This window comes from Terrapene carolina, unplaced genomic scaffold (assembly GCF_002925995.2).
Source record: "Terrapene carolina triunguis isolate 2854851 unplaced genomic scaffold, T_m_triunguis-2.0 Scaffold211, whole genome shotgun sequence".
In the NCBI taxonomy this organism is placed as follows: Eukaryota; Metazoa; Chordata; order Testudines; family Emydidae; genus Terrapene; species Terrapene triunguis.
This window is the reverse complement of record NW_020664562.1, coordinates 38,119,756-38,137,501: the sequence shown is the minus strand read 5'-3', so window position 1 is coordinate 38,137,501 and position 17,746 is coordinate 38,119,756. Positions and strand designations below refer to the sequence as shown.

Below are 17,746 nucleotides of genomic sequence, written 5' to 3'. Positions count from 1 at the left end.
GTAGCCAAGGCCTAAAAAACTCCCACTGAATTTCTCTAGTTCTTCAAGGAGCACTTCAACAACAACAACAAAGCAGGAAAAAAACAAAACAACACAACTCCTTCCAAGCCTTCTTTATCCAGACTGAAGAAGAGAAAAAGAAGCAAATATCCAGAAAACATGATATTCCTTAGCTACTAGTTTCCCCTTTGGCCTAGATGTTGAAGGAATCAAACATAAAATTCTTTGCTTTTCTTAAAAGGGCCTGTCTACATATCCAGTTACAAGAATAAGGGCTCAATTATCTTAGAATTGTATTTAGTTCATCTTGAAAAGTGAATACAAATAGTATCTTGAGGTCCCACTTTAGTTGTGCTTTAATTACTTCTATATCAAATTTGCTTAGTGTACAAAGTTAAAATTTTATTTCTAGTTATCCTCTATACAAATACTACCCTATGATCTGAGAGTCAAGCTAGATTCTCTCCTCCTTTCACATCGCCAATAAAAAAAGTTCTGGGGGACAAATTATGCTTCATTTACACCTGTGTAGTGCTATTGGCTTTTACAGGGATTGTGTTTCTATAACAGAATATAATTTGAAGAAACTAGGACAGCCCAGGTGTACTGAGAACTTAATCTGGCTTTACCACTTTTTTCCTTTATTACTAACAACTATGCATGAAGAAAAAAGGATCATTTATTTTTCAGATCACAGGTTGTGGGGCTGAATGAGGTTATTTGCAGATCTAGCAGTTAGAAAGAGACCTCCTTTTACCTGTAAACTAAGAAAACTTGATATGCAAATCAGTGAACCACAATCAACACAGAGTTTCATGATACCATTTTTAGAGAATCACCTTTTAGATTTTAAAGAATGCCAATGTTCCTATAAGTACTTCCAATCAGGCCAAATTCTTAATAAAAATGTATCACCATATAAAAGGCCTTAAAAGTCTTCTTACAACTCCTCACCAATTATGGGGGGGGGGGGAGGTGATTAAGGGAGCTTTAAGAGTGGAAACAATCATGTAGGCTGCCTGATCCCTAAATAGCTTTTATAAAAGGGTATTTGTCCTCTCCAACAGGCATACAAATTAACAGTTACAAACTCTTATAATGAGGTTTCCCTGTACAGTACTTTGTTCCACAGATGTGCACTACAACATAAACCATCTTTGTAAGGTAAGTCTATGCAATTAAGTTCTACCAGTACTTAGCTTTTTCTTAAACTTATCTCACTGAGCCTATGTTTGGCTCATTTAGTCCTGCAATCTTATGTGAACATGTATTCAATGAGTAGTTCCACTGAAATCAACAGGAGCAAAATTATTCATATGCGTGTTTACAGAACTGGGGCCATAGTCTGAACTGTCTCATATATTTTCATTAAACAAACCCTTGCTTTTTCAGTATGAGTAAGCATTTGCATAACTTTGGCAAGCCAGTTAGGACAAAATTAAGGTAACAAAAATGCAAAACCCTCAGTCTTTCAAACTTACAAGAGAGTATAAATGTGTATATTTTCAGTATGCTCAAAGGCCAGTTAGGGATCATTCACAGGTAGTGTAGGGCTTATGCCTTAAACTTGCAAAGTTACACCAAAATCCTATCTGACACTGCAATTTGTCTGCAGGGATATTTGCTGGTCCTGAACAGCTCAATTATATATTCTGAAAAGCAACTAATGCATATAGTTGTGGCTTCTTGTTAATTTTTTAAGTCTTATCAAAAAGGGGGCCAAATCTTGAAAGTTTCTTGAAATTACATCTAGTTTACCAACCAATTCAGTAAAATCAGTAATGATCTTCTGCCCATGCTTCAAACTGTATGGGCAATTAATAGTTTTAAATGGAGGGAGGAGCTTGCTAGTTAGTTCTGGTAACATGATGGGCTATGCTTTAGGGTTTTCTAAAAATAAGATCATACTGGTCCAAACTGTTAATGTTGCTAACAAATTACACATGGACTGTGAAGCAAATATAAGGTAACAGGCCCATTTTAAAAAGTAAATTAGGCAGTTCAGCTCCTATGTCTTATTGAACGCCAATAGCACATAAGCCCCTAAATGCCTATATCATTTGAAAATGGGACTTGGACTGCTAAATCTTTTATGCCTTGCAATGCTGAGCTGAGCAACACCTAAATACCTGTAAAAATATGATTCCAAGTGCCTAGCAAAACTATTTCCTCTTAATTCTTTTCCCAGAAGAGAGCAAAAAAATTTTTTTTTAAATTCCCTTTTCAAACACACTAACCTACTTCAATTAAACTTCAGAAAAAAGACTCAACCCTGTGGAAGCAGAGACAACCCTTTGACAGATATTTCTACCTCAGACACATTTTACAAAAGCCTAAGCTGCCTGACAAGGGTTTAATGGAAAGGCCATTGAAACATAACCTAAAATCTAATGTTGTTAAGAAATTAGTCAACTTCTATAACTGATTTCAGTCTTTGTATTTGTCTGATGAACCATTAACTAAACTTAGCTAGTGACTTAATATCAAAACATGAGTTAAACTCTATCCACGTGCATATAGGTGCAAGCGTCACAGCATAGGTTAACTGCTGAATAGTATATGTATATCTTATGAATCAGTTACATGTTATAGTTAGGGTGACCAGACAGCAAATGTGAAAAATCTGGGTGGGGGGGTAATAGGAGCTTATATAAGAAAAAGTCCCCAAAATTGGGACTATCCTTATAAAATCGGGACATCTGGTTACCCAAGTTGTAGTAGACGTTGTCAGAGAAAAACGATCTACTTCCACAACGTTGACAATGTTATGTATAAATTGAGCCTTACCAATTTCATAGCTGTGAAAAATGTGTCACAGACCATGAAATAAGCCCTTCCCCATGAAGTCTGATCTCCCCCTTGCTGCTGGGAGCACCCCAGTGATGGGGCTCCTAGCTGCAAGTCCCACCTGGGCTAGGGAGGGAGAGGACTTGTCCTTCCCCTGCACACCCACTCTCGAGGAGATCAAACCCACCTTGGAGTGCCTTCCCCCTGCTGCAGGAAGCTCCCTGCCCAGCCTCAGAGGTTCTTGCAGCTGGAGGTGACTTGTGGAGGTGGGTCAGATACCCCCCTGCTTCTGGGAGGGCCCCAGCTAGGGGAGCTCCTAGGTGCGAGTCCCTGCTGGGCTGGGAAGGGATAGCACTTGTCCTTCCCTTGCATGGTGGGGGGGAGGGGGAGAAGAGAGAGATCAGACCCACTTCCAGGTACTTTTTGGGTTGGGATCCCCCATGGATACAACACCCTGAAATTTTAGATGTAAACTGCTGAAAATGTGAAATTAACCAATTTTAAAACCCTCTGGCTGTGAAATTGATCAAAATGGACCATGAATTTGGTAGGGCCCTATGCATAAGGGAAGAAGAAGTCCTAATAACAGCCTGGCTGCACATAAATGTAAAATATTTACCAGAGAAAATTTAAGAATTCTATTTCATGCTATCATTATGAAGGGAGATCCTGTCAACCTGTTGACAGGGAAGGGATTAACATACCATTTTGTGAGAGGGAAGACCACAAGTACTGGACCTGTGTGAAGAGCGTTACCAGTTAGTAGGGCGGGGTTAGCTTTGTGGAACCAGTTCTGCCTAAGCACACAGAGAGTTAGAGGGTTGCAGTCTTGTCTATATAAAGAAATGCCAGATTAATTTGTCATGGTTTTGCAGCTATTTAGCTAAATGCAATGCAACTTTGTATGGACATGTACATCTGTTTAAACCTAGCATACATCAGTTCAACTTGCCTTGTTCTGAAAACTAGACTTATGTGATGTAAATGTCCACACATAAAGTTTGCATAGTTAGCTAAATCAGTGCAAAACAACACCTTTAGCTAAACCAGTGCAACTTCTGTATTTAGCCCAGGACCAAGTGTAGTAATGAGGAAGGATCTTTAGGAAGAGGACTGGAGCTGATAAAAAGTACTGTATAGGGATTCCTCCACTTCTTTAGAACTTAGCTAAAGCAAGCCACACCTTTAGCTGAGGGAAGCCCTGTTGTAGCTGTATTTGATCAGTAAAGAGACAGGACAGACTCAATATTTACCTTTCTGTTTCACAGTAAAGTTCACTGCAAAGGTGTATAAACTCCCCCCTCCCCCCCTTCTTGCTCTAACCACCCTGTCATACATTGTGTATTTAGTGCCAAATAGCTATGGAACCATTTTAATTGCACATATAGTGCCAGATGTCTTACAGACAAGCATGAAGGCAAAACAAAGATAACTGAATGAGAGAGCTTACAGTGTAAATCATGGTGTTGTATATTACTCCTGGGAGCATTCTGCACCAAAAAATTAAAAATTCTGCACACAATATTTTAAAATTCTGCAAATTTTGTCAAAATAACACTACATAATCACACCACCTTCAATTATTTCAAAATAGCTGTCAGCAAGTATGTCGGTATATAAACACAAGCAGATTCACTAACTGGAATATACAGGAGCATTTTATTGATCTATGAACCAAAACAGAATTTTCCTCTTTCTAATTGTATTGGCTCAGCAGTAGCAACAGGAGCAAAAATTCCTCTTTGTCAATAAACAGATATGACCCTAAGGCAAACAGGGATCAGAGAGATGTTGAATAGGAATATCTTGGTTTTTAGTGTCATTTTTCTGACCACAGCCGCACTTTCTGGAAGACATGAACTTTGAGTATCCTCTAGTGTCAAGATTTTTTTTTAGATATTAAGAGACTTTCTAAAAAGAAAAAAATCAATATTTAATTTTTAAAAGTCAAATAAAAGGCAATTAAGCCATCCTTTGTCTGGGGGAGTCAGGGATTTTTGTCTTAGAGAGAGATTTAGTTATGAAGGCCATGAAGTCATAAGATCACATCAGAAGAATCTGAGTCCATTAGGAATGTAAACCACTCTAATGGAACTCCTCATCACAGGGAGGGAGGGGAAGAAGTGTCATGCTATAGTTCTAGAACCATAGGTATATTTCTAACAATAAAATCAAATGCTTATACCTATGTTACTCCATCTACAATCCTCAGGCCACCATACCAGGACAAAAAATGCCACAGAGAAAGTGAAGAAGTTGGGAAGGCTTATATGTTGAGTGAGAGTTAGAGAACAAGTTGTTGTCAATGGGAACGATCATGGAACGAGTGTGTTTCTAGTGGGGTTCTGCAGAGATCAGTACTAGGTCCGATGCTATTCAACACTTTCATCAGTGATTGGGAAATAAATATACAAACTGCTGATAAAACTTTGGAGATGACAGACTGGTGGAATGGTAAATGAGGACAGGGTAATCATACCTTGATAAGTAAGGCTCATGCAAAAAAAAAAATGCATTTTAATACAACCAAATGCAAAGTTATACACCTAGGTAAGGACAAGGAATGCAGACCATACCTACAGAATGCTGAAATAGCCTCTCATTCCTGACATAGTTCAGTATTTCTACCACTTCCTGAGTAAACATGAAAGACAAGGAGCATGTACAAAATTTATAACTTGGATTGAACAAATGCCTGCCTATAATCATAGCTGATTCAAATATATTTGAGGGTTGAGTTTTCCTTTTTCTCATCGTGTAAGAGGCAATCCGCTTGAGTAAAGGCATATACCAGAGAAACTATTACAGCGTAAGTGGCTACATGACACGTATGTGGCTTGGCAACACTGCGCAAACAGCAAACAGTGCAAACAAACAGACCTCAATATGAAGCAATCCAGCGCCACGTAAAAGGGGACACATCTAGCTTAAGCACCTGACTAATGCCTGGTAAACAAATATGGCTTAGTCCAAACAAACATTTTCAGTATGATCTTAAACTCTGCTGAAAAGGGGAAACTGGACATAAGTGACTGATGGATGCCAAGCAACAGCAAGTTGTTAGAATCATACAGGTGCCCAAGTTCTTGAGTTGCTATTTTAGTTTTATTGTGTTTCTATGTGCTGCAAAATGTCTCTAAAAATGTGAGACTAAACCAGTTAGTCCTGTGAGTTTCACCTCCTTACAAACTCTGCACAGAGTCTAGGTTTGAATATCAGGACAAGCTAACTCAAAGGAAACAAAAGTTAAATTTTAAAGTGTCAAATTTGTCTCAAATGACTTTTTCAATCACAAATCCATTTGTTCCACATTGACAAAACTGGATATGGATTTTCAAAAGTTCCATCTGGGAGGATGTACCAACACAACATCACCATTTCCCTGAAGGATACTTAAAATTAGAATTACTAGCAGTGAAGAAACTGAAGCAGCAAATGAAATGTCAATAATGAAACAATTTTGTGTACATGGTCTTAATTCTCACCTATGGCCCCATATGTGCCTTTATGGAAAGTAAGTAACAGTACGTAACCATGGCATGTTATGCAACAAGCTGTAGAACTATTGATTTTTCAATCACTTATTAAGATGAGTTAAGGGAAAGATTTGGATCTTAACTCCTCTGCTTAGTAAACACTGAAATGATAATTTCCAGGCCTGCACTTGAGCACACAACCAAATTTTATAAACAGATGATTACTAGAACATTCATAATTGGCTGAAAGGCTATGAATAACCATTTAAAGGTAACAAGCAAAGGGAGAGAAAAAAAAAATATTTTCTTTTAAGCAAGCCCTGATATGCGCTTTCTCTAGCAACACTCTGACACACACTCTCTAGCAACACTACCTTATTTTCCTACAGTTTCCCCCAAATTGCTATGATGTCACAGTTCAGGGCAACTGTAACACTACAGCATCCACCTTGTCACTGTGGTTGTTACCATGCATGGGAGGTAGCCACAGTGGAAAAATCTTAGTGGGGGGAGGAAAAAGGCCTTTGGTGACTAGAGAACTAGTGAAACTGACCAATAGGCAAGAAAGTACAAACTAAGCGAGTAGAAAGGTCTTTTAGTCAAGACTGTTTAAAACTTTGATACCTACTGAGTATTGTACAGCCAATATTAGGTTGGCATAATTACAACACTCAGGAGTGTGAAAAATCCACACCTGGTGCGAGGTAGTTAAACTGACCCAAGTCCCCATGCAGACAGCACTAGGTTAATGGAAGAATTCGTCCATCAACTTAGTTACCGCCTCTCGGGGAGGTGGATGACCTATGCCGACGTAGTGTCTACACTCAAGCACTGCAGCATTGTAGCTGAGCCCCTGTAGCATTTCAAGCATAGACAAGTTCCAAGTCTCAGAGGGTTTATCTACACAGCAAGCAGTATCCCGCAGCAGCAAGACTCAGGCTCAAGCTATAGCACTAAAAATAGGTGTTTAAATGTTTGGTTTGGGCTTGGCTGCTGAAGCCCATCCCCCTCCTTAGACTTCAGAGCCTGAGCTCTAGTCCAAACCCAAATGTCTACATAGCTATTTTTAGTACCATATTGTGAGCCTGTGTCCGCAGACCCAGGTTCTGAGGCTCGCTGCTGCAGGGTCCTGCTTGCTATCTAGACGTATCCCAAGAAGCCCAGCTGTCAGATCTGAAACGTCAAAGGTTATGTAGAGGTATTTAGTTTCAGTCCTTCTATCCTACTCTGCTGTATCCAACTCAAGACAGGTTAAATAAAATAAGCTTAGCCAGAGAACTTTAGTGTGAGAGAAAATCAGCACAACTGACCCAATAGCTCAAGCCAACTCTTGGTTTTACGTAGTGGGAGAAGAGAGCTGGGAAGTAGACTGCTGTTATAGACATCCTTATATCACCTGTTCAGGTTAGGTTTCAGGATAACAAAGCATAGACACTGACTCCGTGAGTGCTCCGAGGCTGGAGCACCCACAGAAAAAAAACTAATGGGTACACAGCACCCACCAGCCACCAGATCAGTTGTTCAGCAGCTCCTCCCTCTTCCCCGCCCCCGCCCCCCCGCACCTCCTGGAGGGGCGGGAAGAGGCAGAGCGAAGGGGGAGTGTGCTCAGAGGAGGGGGTGGAGCTGGGGTGGGAAAAGGCTGGGTGGGGGAGGAGCAGGGGCAAGAAAAGGTGGGGCTAGGGTGGGGTCTTGGGGGGGAGGGGAGGGGCGGAGCAGGGTGCAGTACCTCAGGGGGGAAAGCTGAAAGTCAGCAACTGTGTCACAAGGAATCTAAAATATTAACTTTTTAAGAATTACCACATGGTAGCAAGGGCACTTTTTTTTTTTAATTTCAAATTAAAATATAAATCAACTTTCTATTCCTTTTTTGCAACAGGATGAGTCTGATTCATCCTATGTGAATTAATCAAAAAAACAATACAATTACAGTGGGACAGAGATTGTTTTCCTGTTTGCTACAGTGGAAATGGGTATGGGTTCATTCTAAGTATTTCCAGCTAATAAAAGTGAAGCAGTTTGAAAAATATAGTTTCACTTGGAACATTAGCAAGTTAGTTTTCACCAATTTGGATGATGATTAATAGAGGATGATGGTTAATGACTACCACTAATAACTCAAAAGATCTCAATTCCCTGTAAATTCCTACTATGCCAGTTGTCACAATGGGTGAACAATTGGTACTACCCTCTACAATCCCAAATGCCATTCATTCTCAGAATATTTCTCAGAATGGTTCTGCTAAAGTGATCAGCAATGAAAAGGTAGTGATACTTCAGTTGTCATTAGGGTTCAGAGTCACTAATCATTTGTATAACAGTAGCTGTTAGAGGCTACAACAGTTCAGGGTTCTACTGTAGTAGACACTGTACAAACATGTATAGAGCCCTACCAAATTAACGGCCATGAAAAATGCACCACGGACCGTGAAATCTGGTCCCTTCTCCATGAAATCTGGTCTTTTACCCTATACTACACAAATTTCATGGGGAGACCAGCATTTCTCAAATTGGGGGTCCTGACTCAAAAGGGTGTTGCAGATTTTATGGGGGGGGGGGTCGCAGTATTGCCACCCTTACTTCGCTGCTTCAGAGCTGGGTGGCTGGAAAGCGGCAGTTGTTGGCCAGGTGCTCACTCTGGAGGCAGCAGCGCAGAAGTAAGGGTAGCAGTACTGCAACCCTCCCTACAATAACCTTGCAAACTCCCACCCATTCCTTTTTGGGTCAGGACCCCTACAATTACAACACTGAAATCTCAGATTTAAATAGCTGAAATAATGAAATTTACTATTTTTAAAATTCTATGAACGTGAAATTGGTAGGGCCCAAAACACAGTATGAGACAGTCCCTGCCCCTAAGAGCTTCCCAGTGTTAAAGCTCCCAGTGGGAGCTTTTCAGCATCAATTACAGTCAAGCACCTAGCTCTCACTGGAAACAAATACAGGAGAAAGGTGCCTAAGGCCTGTCAGAATGCAAGGAGAAACAGGCACAGAGAAGTGACTTGCCCAAGGTCAGACAGCAGATAAGTTGCAGAGCCAAGATCAGAACACAGGTCTTTCGACTCCCCCTCCAAGAATTAACACCCCATTGGTAAGCAGAGGATGCAGTATACACCTGTTTCAGTCAGTATGCAGACTCAGGGAGACCATAACTACATCTGTTCATATTCTTAAGCTTAGTTAGAAATTTAACTTAAATAGGTCAGAAGCCAGACACATGTCAGTGTGACATACCACTGAGTACTGGACAAGCCAAGTCCAACAGCTGACACCTCCCTCCCCTTTAAGTAAATCACCACATTAAAGTGAGTAAGATTCTAAATACTTAAAGCACAAAGCTATCAACTGTCAGTACCTGTTGTGCTTTCGTTAGCCTGCTATGGAGTATTACTTGTTTAACACCTAGTTAACATTAGGCTGTTCTTGCTATTTTTGGAGCTCAGCAGCAGCAGAGCTGGATTAGAACTGTGACCTGTTATTCTGGATCACTGGGGCTTCTCTGTTACTCACTTTTGCTAAAAATCCTTATCGCTCGTATCAACATGGAAAAACTAATATCCAGTTAGGTGAAAGAAAATATAACGTTCTTATCCTTCAATGGGCATTAGAGTTACCAGATTCTGTGTAAACATTCCCTTTGAATCTAAGGGACAGTTTCAAATATGTTCCTATCAAATAAAAAACTGCAGTCAGTACCCACTCATTTGTTGTCACTGACTTCTCAGCCACTTCATAGAATCATAGAATATCAGGGTTGGAAGGGACCTCAGGAGGTCATCTAGTCCAACCCCCTGCTCAAAGCAGGACCAATTCCCAACTAAATCATCCCAGCCAGGGCTTTGTCAAGCCTGACCTTAAAAACCTCTAAGGAAGGAGATTTCACCACTTCCTCCCTTAGTTCAGCATAACTTGAACTTTGTCTGTTAACTCGATCCTATAACTTCCCACCCTTTCCTTTCCCACATTTTATCTGCAGAAAAATGAACAGTCCAGCAAAAGACACCTATTAAAAAGATTAACAAGTGTTAACAGATTACTTATGATACAACTCCTATGAATAAAGAGATGTATATTCATGTCAATGTTGGCATCCGAAATATCCAGACAAGTGCCAACTGTGACAAAAACAAGCTATTATAATGAGGATGACAAAAGCAAGATATGAAAAGTGTCTCATTTTTGTATTGCTCTAAATGGAATTTGTTCTTCCAATTATTTCCTCCAGCTTACTATTTTTTTTCTATTAGTTATTTATTAGATAGCTTACTACCCTACTTAACCAATCAGAGAAAGCATGCTATGTGAAACACCACTAACTTATTTGGTGAACTTCTGTAAAGCACTCAGAGATTGTGATGAGGAGCAAGGAATGTCTTGATAGATTCCTTAGAAGTCCATCTGGCCTCTGAGGGACACAGCCCTCTTGAAAACCAGTAATTCCCTCCTGCAAACCTGCCTATGAGACACCCTGTCAATCTGTGATTTTTTTTTTGTCACTTTCCTAGTTATTCTACAAAATTCTCCTAGTCTGTGAAAGACTCATATAAATGGACAAACAGAAGGAAATGTTGACAGTGACCATACAAAAATTACTGTCAAAACCACAAAGTAATTTAATGGAATAATTTTTCCTCTAATTTTTCATGTCTAATAACTGTAGGTATTGTAACAGCAAGTTTAAAAATAAAAGTGTGTGTGGGGTTTGTGGTTTTTTTTTTTTTTTTGTTTTTTGTTTTTTTAAATCTTGTCACTTTATGACTATTTTACTCCTGAGTTCTCAAAATCCTACCTCTTGAGGTTCAGGTACCTCTTCTTTTGTTTGTTCTATTCTCCTAGTAAGATGGATTTTGGTATCCTTCAGCCCTTTAAAAAGCTTTATTGCTGAACAGAGCAAGCAGAAAGCATTATAACTGTCTGAATCATATGTTCAAAACACTGAAAGCAATTTGCTATAAATGCAGCAAGTGTTTGTTTGCTATTACCCAGACCTGAAAAATCTTAACTGCATCCTGAGTACTCTGAGATTTTATGGTTGTGTTTACATCCTGAATACACCAAGGATTTTATTATTGCATTAAAGCTTATATTGTTCCTGTAAGGAACTGCAACTTTTGGAGAGGAAAGGGAAGAAAAGCTCAAATGCTGCCAATTTATCATTCAAAAGATTATCTTCTCCTCCACATGCATACAGCTCTTTAATACTGAAGGGCAAATACACTTCCAACTGTTCATTAACTTCCAATAGATGAGATATGGGGCCAGAACCAAGACCATGGGTCCAAACTCCTTTGAGATCAGCATCTAAACTTTGCAGCCTAGGCTCCTCTCTATAAACTAACTCTTTTAGTTTATAAACCTGCTTTTTAGCTCACTGGTATTCTTCATGAAGCCTAAGACCTATTTTGTCATGTTTTCAGCGTAAAATATGTCTATCTCCTCCAGCTCAGGCTGGATATATGATCAAACTCTGATCCTTACTTACAGATATAAATTTCTTGCCCCTCTGTATATTTTTTTTACCTGCACTTATCAAAATAATCCAAACACCTTGCTGTTTAGAAAAAACTCAGAATAAACTCTGAGGTAGAATGTCTGAGGACTCTCTTATGGAGTTTCTCCAAGATTCTGTGGAAGGGGTGGGGAGGTAGTACTATCACCAATAAGCTGGAGAGCCCACCCTCAAACTTGGCAGATCCCCAAAGACCTGCATGGATTCTAGAGGATTTGTTTCAACACTGGATCTGACCCATGGCACCCTTCATGCATCGCCACCAAACTGTGGCAGCATGGTGATCCAGGAATCCCTTTGGATTGCTCGGAGGAAAAAAGAATACAGATTAAAAGGGTAGGCAGGGGGATATGTGCATCCCTCCTACTCTTCCCTCTGTGTAGACCTCTGATTCCAGAATCTCCCTATAAGGTCTTGAAGAGAGTATTGTGGTGGTGGCTTATACTTCCACGCAGGAAGGGGGAAGCCTGCACGTGGATTTGAGAGAGATCCAGGCACTGGTTTGCAACACATAGAAATGTTAGTGCATTTTATAAGCTTTTACAAATTACTGTTGATCACAGCACAAACACAGTCTTTGTGAAAGTACCCTTCCCAATAAGTGTCTTCACTCAACCAATAAAGAACCCTGTGTAACTAACTTTCATTCATCCTAGATGTGTGGAAAATACTTCCAATGGTAAAAGTACAAGAGTATTAGAAATCTTATTGTGGATTTCACCTTTCTGAAGTAAACATAAGGAGACTAATAAAACAAGGATTGGTTTGACTTCAAAAGTTCTGTCACCTCTTTTCATAACATGTCAAGAAAAATTCCCAATAAATGCTTTGTTTTTCATTTTGCAATTTAGACACCAGTTTGTTTTCCTATTATATACTTGATGTGGCTTTTACTTCCTGCATTTTAGCACTATTTTAATAAAGACCATAAACAAGTTAATTTGGAAATACTCAACTGTTCCAAAAATCTGTTAATATTCCTAATTTCAGAATCAGATTGTCTTTTAGAACCATATTTTAATATGAATCCTCTTTAAAAGTAACTAATATCTTATTCTTTGAATACTGAGATTTCTTGAATTTCATGAAATTAGAGATTCTTTCCAGTTTTAAACACGTTTATATTCTTCAGTAAGTAATTTAAACTGTTTAACACTTTGATTGTTTAAGCACAGTATAGTAAGTTTTTTCTAACCCCTCCTAACAAAAACTCTGATGTTTGTGGACTTGCTCTGTACAAGATTAGCAAATTCTTCTTACTGGAATTAGATGAAATGCCTTGCAAACAGGGTGGATAAAAATCAATGATTATTTTTTTTAAACCAAAAATTGATTTTTTTTATTTAAATCGGATTTTTTTTTATATATAAAATGCTTTTTGAGGAAAAAAACTATCTAAAGATAGTTTTTACTTAAGATACATTATAACTCAAAGATATCTCATCATGGAATAGGGATTATAAATTTTAATTCTATAGTATGAGACAATATATTCATGTAATGTTTAAGAAAAATTTTGTAAATCAGTTCCAATAGTTCATAGATTAGGGACCCAATCTTAAGCGGTTCCAATGGGACTCAGTGCTCAGTCTAGAAGATACCATCAGAGATGCTTAGTTTTGCAGTTCTCAAACTGTGGATTTGTGTCTCCAGAGGTAAGATGTTTGTTAACAGCAAAAATGTTTTTAATATATAGAGGTGAGAAATAACAGACCTCAACTCTATTGTCCCTCTGCAAATTTGTGTACACAGAGTCAATCCCTTACCTCTCTCTAAAAGTGAAAAGTTTCAAAAAGTTCAATGAATAGAAGATTGTTGGGGGTGGAATACATCTGGACAAGGAGAACAAGTCTGGAGATAAATGTGAGAAGCGAGGGACATATGCTTGTTTTGTTAAAATATTATATGTTTGCTGTTGAAGAAAACAATCCAGAATACTTAATGTTGTTGTTTTAGTTAAATAAAACAATTTATAAATAGGATATCTCCATTAATTTATTTTATCTCCTAGAACTGGAAGGGACCTTGAAAGGCCATTGAGTCCAGCTCCTTGCCTTCACTAGCAGGACCAAGTACTGATTTTTTGCCCCAACTCCCTAAGCGGCCCTCTCAAGGATTGAACTCACAACCCTAGGCTTAGCAGGCCAATGCTCAAACCACTGAGCTATCCCCCCAATTTTAATTTAAATGTCTGTCTGGTGATGTTCTCCTCCTAATACAGCATGGCAAGAAAATCCTCCAAAATTAATGATTAACCTGTTGAATTGGAGATAGTTCACCTCCCAATGACTTCATAAATATCTGCTTCAAAATGAAATAACCAAACAATCATTCATTTTCTGATATAGCTGTAAAACTAATCTGAAAAGTTTTCAAAATAAAACACTGTTTAAAAATGTACAGTGTATACCTTCTAAAAATGAAACCTACATCTATCTCTGAGTTGTGAAGATATGTATTAAGGTTGTAACAACCAACAAGAATGCACTTTTATGTAGAAATTCATGATGAAATTGAGTTTTCCTGACTAGTGATTTAAATCATGATTTAAATCAATTTCATTAAATCAAATCCACCCTGCTTGCAAGTATTGTGAATCCCAACTGGAAAGTAGATGGCATTTGCAAAATAGAAAGAGAACTGTGGGAATGTGTGTGCAAATGATATTTTAATATTCCACATTTGATACCAGTCTAATCTCGTTTATGACACAAGAACCATAAATTCTTTTTCTAATCTTCCAAAGTTATTTGAATGAATGTACTGCTCCAGACTAGGTAATCTGCTTTGTTTTTATTGGCACCTGCCATGTAGTACAAACTGAGCTCAAGGTGCAATTTCCTGCACACTTGAAAGTGTGTGGAGGAAGTGCCTACCACTCCCCATATATGGTCACAATAGAACTTAGTGCACATTGTACACTAGTGATTAAGCAGCATCTAAGATATGTCATGGTACTCAACCAGAGTCAGGGACCTTGTACTTTGATTTTGCCCCAAAACAGAAGAGCCTGTATGAAGTCTCTTGTACAGAAAATGTAACTTGTCCAAGCAAGCCTCTGGAGTTAAAATTACAAAAAAGTTGAAAAACTCAGTCAAAATACCTGGTCAAATGTAATACATAGCTCAGTGTAAACCCAACTCTTAGTTGTAGATTGGGTAATAAGGAGATTCAGTCCTGCATAGCTTATAGATGCCTTGAAATAGTTCTTCAGGCACTGAAAATGTGGAGGATACAACCAAACACCCAATTTTTCAAATAAAGGATTCTAATGTACGCTTAAACCTTCATAAGATTGGTGCTATTTGTAACCAGACTGAGTTTAAGCATTTTTCATATTGAAAGAGCTATGTAGTCTCTGTTCTAATCCCCATATACTTAAGCATGGGGATTGACATTTTACAATTTTTTAATTTTACAATTAATCATATAGTAGTCTATAGTCTACTACTACACCCTTAGTACATGTATTTTTAAAATAGTCTCCTCCTAATTTGACTATAGTGTTTATACTGCTAACACTGATAGTTCATTCTGTTAGATGTTTGGGGTGCAGGTACGTGGATGGGGCTGAAGATCAGATGTGATGTGCCAGTTAGGCAACTCAGCCATTCTGTCTCAATGCTTGCCCAACAAGAGCTAATTCAGACACTTTATAGTTACTGTCTTTCAAATGCACAATAAACTAGAGATTATGAAGGGTGCCAGGAGAGAGCATCTTCTCTTTAACCAAAAAAAGGTACACTGGCAGTGACAATGCTAACTAGGGCCCAATCCTGCAAACATTTTATAATAGGATTTGTCAGATCTGGCCCTTAGTCTGCATAGGTCAAACCAAAACTAAGAGTAATTAGTTGTGGAAGACTTGTGATCTTGAAATTAGTTAATGTGGGTCCTTTCTGGTTTGTGCATCTCCACTGAGAAATTCTTGCATTTGTAAAATTCTACTCCAGCTCGCATCAACAGGCATTTTTATCTTTTTCATAGCTTTGTTTCAGCTAACAGATTTTTAAAAAATTCTTTTAAAAAAATATTCAGCTATTGCACTATAAATTCACCTAATCTAAAATTAATCTAAATTAACTTTCAAGTGTAGACAAGCCCTGAGTATCACAAGGGACAGGTTTTGTGAGCAAAAAGGTGCCATTTTTTACACATCTTTCCTGAGCACTTATCAAGATTGCACTATTTTGTATCTTCCAGTGACACTAACCGTGCTGATACTTTTGCAGGATATAACTTTGCTCTCTAGTGTAATGATTTGATTGTTCCTATGGACTGAGGAGATAAACTATTTTCTTAAATGGAATTTCAACACTTTCAACTATCACAACCTGTAACACGAAGTAGCAAATTTAACAGGTTTTTCTAACATCAATACACATGGCATCAAACAGAAAATTAACTGAGTATGAAGGCTGTAAACATCTCAGAGATGGGAAAACTTAGGTATTGTCAACACTACCAAGATTCCTGCCCACAAGAGTTTAGAGATATAGACCTTAATAGGTTGCATTCTTATCTAAACTTCTCAACTAAATGTTAAAATGTCACTTTTTAGGGTGCCTTTACAGTCAGTCAAGCGTTGAGCCCCTTGTGAGCTTCTACCTGGACCACACCTATTCCTTTCTGCAAAGAACAGTTCCTTTTTCCTACTTCATGCCTAACGTTGCAACTTGTATACTTCCGTATTCTGATGCATCCTGCCCTTATTAGGATGGCTTGTCTTCCAAGTCAATATTTCCCACGAGTTACAGCTTACTTGCCCCTCCAACCACCCAAAATGTTCCTTAAAGTACAAATCTGCAGGTATCACATCTAGTCCAGATCAACTGCATTAATACGAATAACTGCAATAAGTACCGAACACCCAGCACTAATTATCCCTAAATGTTTATGCATATCACACAGAAGTGGGGCAGGGGCGAAGTTTGATCCTTCTCGCTGCATTCTGGTTACTGGGATGTGTGAAAACTAGCCCGACTAAGGGACGATGGGGGGGGGGGGGAAGCTTGCCTGAAATACAACCGCCTGGAGAACACAGGATGTTCTTGCATGATATAAACAGGATGTCAGCCATATCGCTTCTGGCTGGGCTGTGAAAATCCAAATTGCAAAGGCAGCTTTTTTTTAGGGAGGGGGAGATATTCAACTCTTGATCTCCCATCTGAAAGTCAAGGCCACACCAAAGCCCCCCTGCCACCCAGCGCAGCCCCACTCCTGCGCCCCCCGCTCTGCGGACCCCTAGCTGGAGGCTAGCTCTGCCCTGGGAGCCCCCCTACGCCGCCCTGCCTGGGCTTCCAGGGGCAGCCCGCGCCATGGGGCAGCGAGCGCGGCCCGGGGGGCGCCCGGCCTCAGTCGCGCCCCGAGTCCCGGGCTCACTCACCGCTTCCGCGTGCGGCTTCCAGGCGGCGGCGGCGACGACGGGAGAGGGAGGGGGGAGCCCGGCCGCCCCGCTTCGCTCACTCGCTGCCCCGCATGGCCCCGGGCCCGAGGGGCGCCCCGGGTACGTCGGCGCGCGAGGCGAGTCGGGCAGGCGAGGGGAAGATCGAGCAGCGCTGGCTCCGCGGCACCTTCGTCTCCTCCGCGCTCAGCGCAGACAGTTTCCCTCAGTCCCAGGCTGTCCCGCGGGGCCTGCGCATGCGCACGGCGTGTCCCCGCTGCCTTAAGGTGGACTTGTCCTTTCCTCCTGTCCCCCCGCCCCTTGTCACCTTCAGCCGCGGGAAAGACCCTCAGCCCCCACGCTCAGCCTGTGGGGGAGGGACACCCCCCCCCCATCCAGGATCTCCCGCTGCGAGGAGGGGCGGAGCCCGGAGCCCCAGCCGGGACACTCCCGCAGGTGGCGGTCCCCTGGCTGTCCGGCTTTCGGGTCAAGAGGCCGCCGAAGCAGCGATAAGGAGCCCACGGGCGATTGCCGAGGGCTGACAGGGTGCTCGGCGCTGAGCACAGCCTGGGGGCTGCCCTGGTGGGCTTTGCA

General features: G+C 40.3%; 1 protein-coding gene across 2 annotated transcripts in view; it reads right to left on the bottom strand.

Annotated features, from left to right (window-relative positions):
* Positions 1-17,435, bottom strand: part of LOC112115936 (tyrosine-protein kinase JAK1) — an 88,923-nt gene extending 71,488 nt beyond the window's left edge. For both annotated transcript variants that reach the window (XM_024213168.2, XM_024213169.2), the window contains exon 1: positions 17,156-17,435. The gene's annotated coding sequence lies outside the window, so the exon portion shown is untranslated. The remainder of the gene's footprint in view (positions 1-17,155) is intronic.
* Positions 17,436-17,746: the final 311 nt, after the last annotated feature.